Raw genomic sequence first — 11,323 nt, forward strand, 5'->3', positions numbered from 1 at the left:
ATCAGGACTTGGATTTTGGAGAAATTAATGTATTCAAATTCAGATATAGCTACTTAAAAACTTCCTGGGGAAAGTGAGCCCTAGTGTCCAAGTGAAATTTTCTATAATTCATCATCCAAGAAGAGGCATTGTAAAAAAGACTTATTGAGCAACAGGTCAACAGGGATAGGTGACGGAAAAAATAAATTAAAAGAAGATTATGTATCTAGTGAAGATATTTTATAACAATAGCATATTTCAGTTTCCCTGCCTTTTTCTCCATCTACATAGCTCTAGTACATTCACTCAGGATGGAAGAAGAGGTTCTGGCAATCTGGAGTCATAAATGTAATATGACATGCTACTGGGCTAACACCATCTTGGTCTGATTATTTTGAATGTAGGCTCTGGTCACTTTCCCTTTGGTTGTAATCACCTAATCACCTCTGAAAGATCCCACTTATTTGGGAATCTAGACAGCATATTAAAAAGCAGAGATATTCCTTTGCCAACAAAGGTCCATCTAGTCAAAGCTACAGTTTTTCCAGGAGTCATGTATGGATATGAGAGTTGGACTATAAAGAAAGCTGAGCAGCAAAGAATTGACGCTTTTGAACTGTGGTGTTGGGTAACTCTTGAGCGTCCCTTGGACTGCAAGGAGATCCAACCAGTCAATCCTAAAGGAAATCAGTCCTAAATATTCATTGGAAGGACTAACACTGAAGCTGAAACTCCAATACTTTGGCCACCTGATGTGAAGAACTGGCTCATTGGAAAAGACCCTGATGCTAGGAAAGATTGAAGGCAGGAGAAGAAGGGGATGACAAAGGATGAGATGGTTGGATGACATCACCGACTCGGTGAGTTTGAGCAGGCTCCGGAAATTGGTGATGGACAGGGAAGCCTGGCGTGTTGCATTTCATGGAGTCACAAAGAGTCAGACATGACTAAGCAACTGAACTGACTAAATTGAACTTGGGAATCATCTCCTTAGGAATTAGGTCTCAACATATGAATATTCATACCATAGCAGTTTTGTGTACATTTGCCTTTATATAGTAATTCTGAAATTGTCTGACTTGCCTGCCATACAGTAGGCATGCAGTAGAGGCTCAGTTAACACTAATTGACTCTATAGTTTCCATCAATGCTGATGAGATACTACAGTATTTTCCTATGGTGCACTTTCTTAAGGGGGCCTCTCCCACTCTTGGACTTTAACTAGCATCCACATCATTATTATATATCTTATTAGTATTAATATTCCAGAAGTATAGGCATTCTTAGGTTAGGTTATTCTGATTCAATAGGTGAGGAAGGAGAGACGATGAGGATAAAGGAGAAGTTCCTTCCTCCTTTCCTTCCTTCCTCTGTTTATTTTCATAAAGAGGCTGAACTTTCTGACTATTGGTCTCACTGAAGAAAGACTGCTGCTGCTGCTAAGTCGCTTCAGTCGTGTCTGACTCTGTGTGACCCCATAGACGGCCTCCCACCAGGCTCCCCGACCCCTGGGATTCTCCAGGCAAAAACACTGGAGTGGGTTGCCATTCCTTCTCCAATGCATGAAAGTGAAAAATGAACGTGAAGTTGCTCAGTTGTATCCAACTCTTTGCGACCTCATGGACTGCAGCCTACCAGGCTCCTCCATCCATGGGATTTTTCAGGCAAGAGTACTGGAGTATGGTGCCATTGCCTTCTCTGGAAGAAAGACTAATCCAGTGGAAAATAACAGTAGTGGGGTGGACCTTAGTAAGGGATTTAGTTGGGATACAGTCATGTTTGATGAGGGCAGTACATAGGTCTTTCCTTTTGTTTCTCAAACAGAGACACTGAGAGCTAAAAGATAGGGTGTGTGTGTGTGTGTGTACATGGTGTTTCTATAGAGAAAACGGTTGGACCCATAAACTCTGAGAACAGTTATATTTCATGATGGGCTTTGGCTATGCTTTACATTATAATTTCCTTCTCTTACCAAACCACATTTGGGTCCACTTGCCTGCACTCAGTAAAACTAATATACTGACATGAACGTGTGGTGAAGGAAAGTACAGTGTTTGTTTCAAAGTTCCAAGGAAGGAGTCTAAATAGCTAGTGCTTAAAAGACCTTAAAAACCCAAAGGCTTTCAGGGAAAAGCTTTTAAGGATAGGAGGGGAGAGGAGGGCTGTGGAGTGTGATCAGCTTGTGGACATTCTTCTGATTTGTTGGTGGTGAGGAAACTGGGAGTCAATGTCATCAACCTGGTTCCAACCCGTCTCGGGTCTAAATGCGTGTGGGCAGCACACAGTTAACTTCTCCACCTGGTGCGGGTTTTAGTATTTGCAAAACAGCTCAGAATTCTATCCATAGCCCTTGAGGAGGAAGTAAAGATCCTTGACTTCATTTAATGACCAAACTATTATTATTATGTTTTGCTTTACTGTTTTCCTTTCTCTCTGCATTGTCTCAACTCTGATTAAATGTACTTTTTGGAACTCAGGGAAGGCCTAGGAGGCTAAAGTTTTTCTACGGACAAGAAGCAAGTGGAGGACATGAGAGGATGAGTCTTCCAGGAAGGCCCCACAGGGTCCTGCTTGGTTACACTTCAACTAATCACAAACATTAATTAGTGTTTCTGATAACTACGTCAAGCAGACATTACTTGTATGGGGAGATTTCAGAAAGGGCCCTGCATCCATGATGGATGTGGTGCAGGAAGGAAAGGGAGCCTTCCCCTATGTTCGACATCACTCTCCATAGCCAGTGGAGGGGTAGGACCTGGGGGTGGAGAGCACAACAGAATGCAGTGGTGCTCTGCTTGATGTGGACTTCATGCCCACAGTTAGCATCTGTAGGGTATGAGCAAATTAGCCAAGACAGAGGTGGTCAGGCTGTCTCACCCCACGTCCTCTTGTTCTTGCCCCACATTTTGTAAATAATGATTATGTAACAGTTGAGATCACTTATAGCACTGCTCGTGTGTGTCATGAGGTATTTGCTTGGCCACAGGCTACCTTTGTTCTGTAAGCATATCTAATCTCCACCTGGAAAGCCCTTGAGGCTGTGTTGTGTTATGACTGTATCCATTGGATCAGCCAGGAGAGGAAAGAATACAGTGTGTCTGCTGCTATGGCTGCTGCGCCAGCCCGGAGAGAATAAACATGTCTGCACTTCCTATGGCTTCTCAAGTCTTCTTCCAGCTTCCCTGCTCATGCCTTGCCTACCTTGGTTTCAGCAAACAATGCACATAGTGAGATACAGCAAGACAGGATCAAGCTGGGGGAGGTGACGGATGTGCAGACTACAGCATCAAGTCTGTAGGAATAAATGCAGCACTTCTTTCTCATGCCCTCCCAGACAGGAAGAAAAAAGGAACAGGTAAGGATGGATGTAGGTTGCAAATACCCAACCAGCAAACTCTGAGTTGCCTACATGTAAGAACCAGCAGTTAAGGTGGTGGTTAAACAGCTCTGGGGTTCAAACACCTGACTTTGCTACTGATCAGCTAATATCAGCTAAGTTAACCTCTCTGTGCCTCTGTAAACAAACAATAATAAAGGTGTGCTATCTTTTCAGATACTTATGACCAATAAGTGAGTTGACACACAGTAAATCACTCAGAACACTCCTGACACACTATTAAGTGTTTAGTATTATTGTTTATAATTATCTCTCTGATTGCAATTGTTTATTCATAAACCAGTCTCAACTGATTACACTGTGAGCTCCTCAAATGAAGGAACAATTTATTTTTCTTTGTGTCTCCAGATTCCAATTACTGCTAGCATTTGGAAAGTGATCAATATAAATTAACTGAGTGCCAATTGTAGTATGGTGATATATATTGTGTATATATATGGAATGTGTATACATTGCAAATATAGAATATGTGTTGACAGTAACATTTCAATAACAGATGAACATCAATAGATTAATCTCAGATCTTCCTGATTTCTTTCTTTTAATAAAGGACACTGAATTAGTTAGTGCAGTGAAAATACACCCTCCTCCTTCAACACTGCCATCACTCCCAGCTGTCCTCACTTTCCAGACCAGCTGAAATAGCCCCCAATAACCCCATCAGTGATCAGAGCTATGGGTCTTTCCTGATATTTTTTGTTCTGGCTTATCTGAGATTGATATATCTTGAGCTCTATATTTAATGCCTCCTTTAGGAAAACAACAATAGAACCAGGAAGAAGCCAAGACAATTACGTGGTCAATTATCTCCCTAGTTGAGATCACGTTAGACCCTCAGGCATAGTATATTTCCTTATGTCTGAATATCTGTAGGTGGGCCATTGTTTATTTCTCCACCTGAATGAGAATGAGGTTTAGAGTTGTCACTGCAATATGGCTGTCCTCATTGCTCACTCTTCACAGACCCTATGTTTTAAAGTCAAGCTGACTGACTTTGTCTACCACCTGCTAAAAAATGTTCCATGTGTGTGTGTGTTAGAAGCTCAGTTATGTCCAACTCTTTGCAACCGCATGGACTGTAGCTTGCCAGGCTCCTCTGTCTAGGAATTTTCAGACAAGAATACTGGAATGTGTTGCCATTCCCTTCTCCAGGGGATCTCCCCAACCCAAGGGTTGAACCTGGGTCTCCTGCATTGTAGGCAGATTCTTTACTGTACAAGCCACCAGGGAAGCCCAAAATGTTCCTTACAAGACCAAAAGTCCGTTATTGTACTCCCTTGGAAATCAACTCAGTTGGATCACAGCAACTCTCAGAGTATAAAAATGTAAAATTCTTGCAATTCACATTTTTCATTTCAAATTTTTTGTTCTTTTACTAAGTAAAAGTGCTTTTTGAAAGAGTCATGCTTGCAGGCATTTTGCTCCTGTTATAGACTACAGAGTGAAGGAGTCAGAATCTCTGAGGATGCAACCAGATGCAGATAGACCAATGAATGGATGAATAGATGGAGAGATAGATAAAAATAGATTGTATGCTCTTCACAGGAGTCTCAAAGTCTGGGAGGGAAGAGGAATAATTTGCCCCCTGAAAAGAATCTCAGAGCCCATTCCACTGAATTTAAAATGTATTTCATTATGGATACAAACATTGAAATTTACTTGTATTTTTTCACGAGTCTTTAAGGACAATTTCATCTTATTATTCTATCCATAAAATGACTAGTGTTTTAACTAACAATAATTTGATTTTCTGGTTGGTAAATTAATACAGGTGTTTAAGAAATTAACTTCCTCTAAACAATCAATTTTGATTACAAAAATCTTTAAATTTTCTTAAAATGTTAAATCTACATGGAAGTAGTTTGACCCCGTGATGATAGACTAGCTTGTTTGTCACCAATTTCCTATGAAACAAAACTAGAAAAACTAAACAAAATTATTTTTAAAATACCCATTCAGTATCAATTGTACGTGCTTGCAGGGATTTGGAGCTACTTGAACTCACTTTGTATTTTGGGGAAATTATAAAGTGAAGTGAAGTCGCTCAGTCGTGTCTGACTCTTTGCAACCCCATGGACTGTAGCCTACCAGGCTCCTCTGTCCATGGGATTTTCCAGGCAATAGTACTGGAGTGGAATGCCATTGCCTTCTCCAGGGGATCTTCCCGACCCAGGGATCGAACCCAGGTCTCCCACATTGTAGACAGATGCTTAACCGTCTGAGCCACCAGGGATTTGGAGCTACTGGAACTCACTTTGTATTTTGGGGAAATTATAACAACACTTAAACCCTATGACTCAGAAATTCTTCTAGGTACAAGTCCTAGTACATGTAAACGAAGAACATGTATAGGAATGCTCAGAGTAGCATTATTTAAAATATTCATTAACTGGAAATAAGCAATCAATTATGGAATGGATAAGTAAAATTATACATTGTCATAGAATTGACAAAGCAATGCCAATGTGCAAATCTTGATGAATCCTACAAACATTTGTTTGCAGTTTAGTCACTAAGTTGTGTCCAACTCTGTGATCCCATGGACTGCAGCACAGCAGGCTTGCCTGTCTGTCTCTATCTCCCAGACCTTGCTTAAACTTAGGTTTATTGAATCAGTGATGCTATCCAACCATCTCATCCTCTGTTGTCTCCTTCACCTCCTGCCCTCAATCTTTCCCAGCATCAGGGTCTTTTCTAATGAGTGGCTCTTCACATCAGGTGGACAAAATATTGGAGCTTCAGCATCAGTCCTTCCAATGAATATTCAGAATTGATTTCCTTTAGGATTTAATGGTTTGATTGCCTGGCTGTCCAAGGGCCTCTCAAGAGTCTTCACCAGCACCACAATTTGAAATCATCAATTTTTCAGCACTCAGCCTTCTTTGTGGTCCAATTCTCACATCCATAAATGACTACTGGAAAAACTGCAGCTTTGAGTGTACAGACCTTTGTATGCAAAGGGAGGTCTCTGCTTTTTAATATGCTTTTTAGGTTTGTAATAGCTTTTCTTCCAAGGAACAAGCATGTTTTAATTTCATGGCTTCAGTCACCACCTGCAGTGATTTTGGAGCCCAAGAAAATAAAATCTGTCACTGTTTTCACTTTTCCCCTTCTATTTGCCATGAAGTAACAGGACCAGACACCATGATCTTAATTTTTTGAATGTTGAGTTTTAATCCAGTTTTTTCACTCTCCTCTTTCACCTTCATCAAGAGGCTCTTTAGTTCTTCACTTTCTGCCATTAGAGTGATAATCATCTGCATATCTAAGGTTATTGATAATTCTGCCAGCAATCTTGATTCCAGCTTGTGATTCACTCAGCCAGGCATTTTGCATAATGTACTTGTATGTAAACTAAATAAGCAGGGTGATGATATACAGCCTTGTCATACTCCTTTCCCAATTTTGAATCAATCTGTTGTTCTGTGTCTGGTTTTAACTGTTACTTCTTGACCTGAATACAGGTTTCTCAAGAGACAGGTAAGGTGGTCTGGTATTCCTGTCTCTTTAAGAATTTTCCAGTTTGTTGTAATCCACACAGTCAAAGGCTTTCTTGTAGTCAATGAAGCAGAAGAAGATATCTTTTGGAGTTCCCTTACTTTCTCTGTGAATCAGTGACTGTTTGCAATTTGATCTCTAGTTCCTCTGCCTTTTCTAAGTCCAGCTTGTACATCTGGACGTTCTCAGTTCATCTACTGCTGAAGCCTAGCTTGAAGGATTTTGAGTGTTACCCACAAACCTAATATGGCACAAAATAAAAATGAATGAAAAACTGCTTGTGAAAAATTCAATTTATACAATCTTTAAAGCGAACTAATCTATGGTATTAAAAGCCAATGTTGTTGCTATGTTTTGGAAGACATATAATGGGTTTGACAGCTGTTGGAGCTCTGCTAATGTTCATGTCTTGAGTGGGATTTACACAGCTTCACTCATTTTGTGATCACTCATAGGTCTCCATATTTGTGATTAGTTATCTGTGTGTATGTTATCCATCAATTTAAGTTTATTAAAATGAATACCACATAGGCTAATATATCTGATTCTTTCAATTACTAAATGAATATTACTACAGTATTATATATTCTGTGTTATATACCTGTAGTGTAGGTGTCTGACAATAAGCTTTTTTAATTATAATGTAAGTGCTTAAAATTAAGCATTTGATTACCCAGGTATCTACTTCAAAGACATTCATATTGAATAAACACATTGCCAGCTACACAATTAGGTAATGAGCCAGACTGTATACCCCACCCATGAAGTTCCCCTTATAGAAAGCCCTGGGTGACCTAGATAACTGACCACTTGAGTGACCCTGCTTTTCCTTTCCTGAACTTTAATTCTTGCTCACATGTTTTTAAATTTGACAATAAAGAATGAACCTGCTGAACCCTAGGCACCTCACCCTCAACCCCAATAAAGGTAGAACTCCAGGCACACACTACCTCACTGTCTACTGTGTCCTTGCTGTGTGGCCCTCAGGTGTGCTACACCCAGGCCCATCAGTAATAATCTTATGATTTTTACCCCAAAGTTTGCTAACAGCTGTTTCTGAGGTGCGTAAGAATTACAAGGACCAAGAAATATCTAATTTAAAAAGATGTATGCATCCTAATGTTCATTGCAGCACTATTTACAATAGCCAAGACATAAAGGCAACCAAATGTCTAACTACAGATCAATGAATAAAGAGGATGTGGTACATATGTACAATGGAATATTATTCACTCATGAAAGAATGAAATAATACCATTTGTGGCATCATGGATGCGCCTAGAAGTTATCGTGCTAAGTGAAGTAAGTCAGAGAAAGACAAACATATATCACTTATATATGGAATCTAAAATATGGCACAATTGAAATTATTTACAGAACAGGAATAAATCCACAGACACAGAAAACAAACTTATGATTACCAAAGGGGAAAGGAGGTGAGGGAGAGATAAATTATGAGTTTGGGACTGACATAAATACACTACCAGAGATATAAAATGGGTAAACAGCAAGGACAAGGAAACTTACTCAATATTTTGTAATAATGTAGAAGAGAAAAGAACCTGAAAAGTACACATATATATTTTTAATGTATATTATATATACATATATATATACCTGAATCATTTTGCTGTACACCTGAAACTAACACAACTTTGTAAATCTACTATACTTCATTTTTGAAAGAAAGAGATTAAAAAATAATTACAGGGACCAGTCCAGCCAGAATGTTGGCTATGGTTGGGAAAGTGTCCATGGGTCTTTACCAAAAGTAATACAGACCCAGGTGAATGCCCCAGGCACTCTTAGCCAAGAAGATCACTATTGATAAGCTGAGACCAACACATTATACATTCTACATTGTATACTGTATTTTACTATATACTGCACTATAATGCCTATACCAATACTATTTATAGACCTAATAGGCAAACATTTTCTGAGCACATAAACTGAGTTTGTAAATTTATAAACTCAAATATAGAAATGCATTAATCAGTTTCCTTAATTTACAGACTTAACCGGTATCTTGAGGCATATATTGCTTCTTTGGCCTACAAGTGGGAAATTTGCATTTTTGATGGTTTCAATAATCATTTTTAAATATATTGGGTTGACAAAAACATTCCTTAATTTTTTCAAGTAAAAATGAAGGACACATTTTTCATTTTCACTAAGAATTTTGTTGAACAGTTTATTCACTGTTTTGCTCACTGCTGCTGCTGCTGCTGCGGCTAAGTCGCTTCAGTCGTGTCCAACTCTGTGTGACCCCGTAGACGGCAGCCCACCAGGCTCCACCGTCTTGGCAACTTTATAATTCCATCTTCCCAAAACTTTTATCTTTTTCAGCAAATAATTGTTCCATGTGCTTTTTATGGACTTCTAGGGAACTGAATATTTTTTCAGAAAGAGAATTTTCTGAAGACCAAAATAAAGAAAATCCAAAGGTGCAATGCCTGTTATACAGCAGATGAATCAAAACTTCAGAACTACAGCCAAGCTATAAAAGTTTTTGCCTGGTTATCAAAGAAACATGTGGTCTTGTTTTATCCTGATGGAAGATTATTAGTTTTCTGTTGGCTAATTCTGGATGCTTTTCATTGAGTACTGCTTTCAGTGGGTTTAATTTGGAGCAGTAATTGTTAGAATTAATCATACGGTTTTCTAGAAGGAGTTCATAATAGAGGACTCCCTTCTAATCCCTCCACATACACTACATCACCTTTTTGGAATGAAGACCAGTCTTTGGTGTGGTTGGTGGTGGTTCATTTTGCTTTCCCTATGAATACTTCCATTCCACATTATTATATAGTGTATATATATATGTATATATATACTCACCCATCACCCACTTGTCATCATCCATCACAGTTTGTTTTAAAAACAGACTGTTTTCATTACATTTAAGCAGTAAATTGCATTCGGGAATATGTCAAAAGGGTTTTGTTTTTGCTTAACTTATATGGAACCCAAACATCAAAGCAATCAACATAACCAAGCTGGTGCAAATGATTTTCAGTGCTTGATTTGGATTTTTTGAATACGCCAGCTATCTCCCATATGGTATAAAATTGATTGTTCTCATCTGATGCCTCTGATTGCCATCAACTTCACTGGCCTACCCAACCATGGAGCATTGTCCAGTGAGAAATCTCCAGCACAAAACTTCACAAACCACTGTTAGCACATTCGGTCAGTCACAGCACCTTCTCCACACACTGCACAAATCTTTTTTTTTTGCATTTCATTTGCATTTTTAGCTCTCTTGAAATACTAAAACATAATATGCTGAAAATGTTGCTTTTTTTTTTCAGTATCAGAATGGCTACATAGAAATTCACCAATTTTGATATTGGTCTTTAAATCCATGCTGATATGACAGCTGTCACAGCACAATAACAAATTGTTTCCAATGAAGTTAAAGACAACTAAGGGCTACTGGATCCATCTTATAGAGAAAAATGAACGAACTTTTTGGCCAACCCAAAACTTTGTCCAACTGCCCATCTTTACTAGGCAAGTTGTCCATTATTGATATCTTGGGATCTTCAGGTTTTCTACCATTTTTGCATTTTGGAGATATCTTACTGCATGAGTTAAGATGCAGTATTATTCATTTCTGGGCTTCCCTGGTGGCTCAGGTGGTAAAGGATCTGCCTGCAATGCAGGAGACCCAGGTTTGATCCTTGGGTCAGGAAGATCCCCTTGAGAAGGGAATGGCAACCTGCTCCAGTATTCTTGCCTGGAGAGGACAGAGGAACCTGGCCCGCTACAGTCCATGGGGTTGCCAAGAACTGAACATGACTGAGCGACTAACACACACACACACACACACTTTATTCACTTCTAAGGCACCATACCACCCTCCTGCGCTGTTCCACACTCTTCTCTGCCAGCCTTAACTGCTGTCCTGTATGAGTCCTTGGGATGGGGGTCCTGACTTACTCTCAGGGTGGCCTCCCCTGCTCCTCTTGCTCTTTCAGGTCAGGCACCACAAGAGAACCCAAAAGAGGACAGTGCCGCCTCAGGTGATGGCTCATCTGCTAGTGATATGAAGGTGGTCTGCCCCACTCCAGTTCCTTCTGCTTCCATGTACATTGAAGCCTCTGCTGCGGGGCAGTCTTACACCCACCCTCCACTGCTAGGATGCCCCCAGAAAGGCAGCCATGGCTCTCCTTAGCTTGGTCAGAGACACAAACATCCTAACCTCTTCTCTGAGTTGGAAATCCCATTTGTGTGTTCAGCTGGGTGGAGTTAAACTTCCAAGTGTCTCTCTTGCACTATCTGATGGTTTCATAGAACTGAATGGGAGAGGGAGGTGTGACTTGCATCTTCTCTCCCAGTACATACCCCACCCCCATCCTTCAAAGCCTCTAAGGCAGGCTGCTCCAGCAGCCCCCAACCCTTAGCAATCTCCAAGCAACAAGTTGGCAACAGACTGTGTTTATG

The sequence above is a fragment of the Bos grunniens genome, chromosome 8, assembly GCF_055505025.1.
Source record: "Bos grunniens cultivar Pamir isolate PY7600 chromosome 8, Bosgru_T2T1.0, whole genome shotgun sequence".
Classification (NCBI taxonomy): domain Eukaryota; kingdom Metazoa; phylum Chordata; class Mammalia; order Artiodactyla; family Bovidae; genus Bos; species Bos grunniens.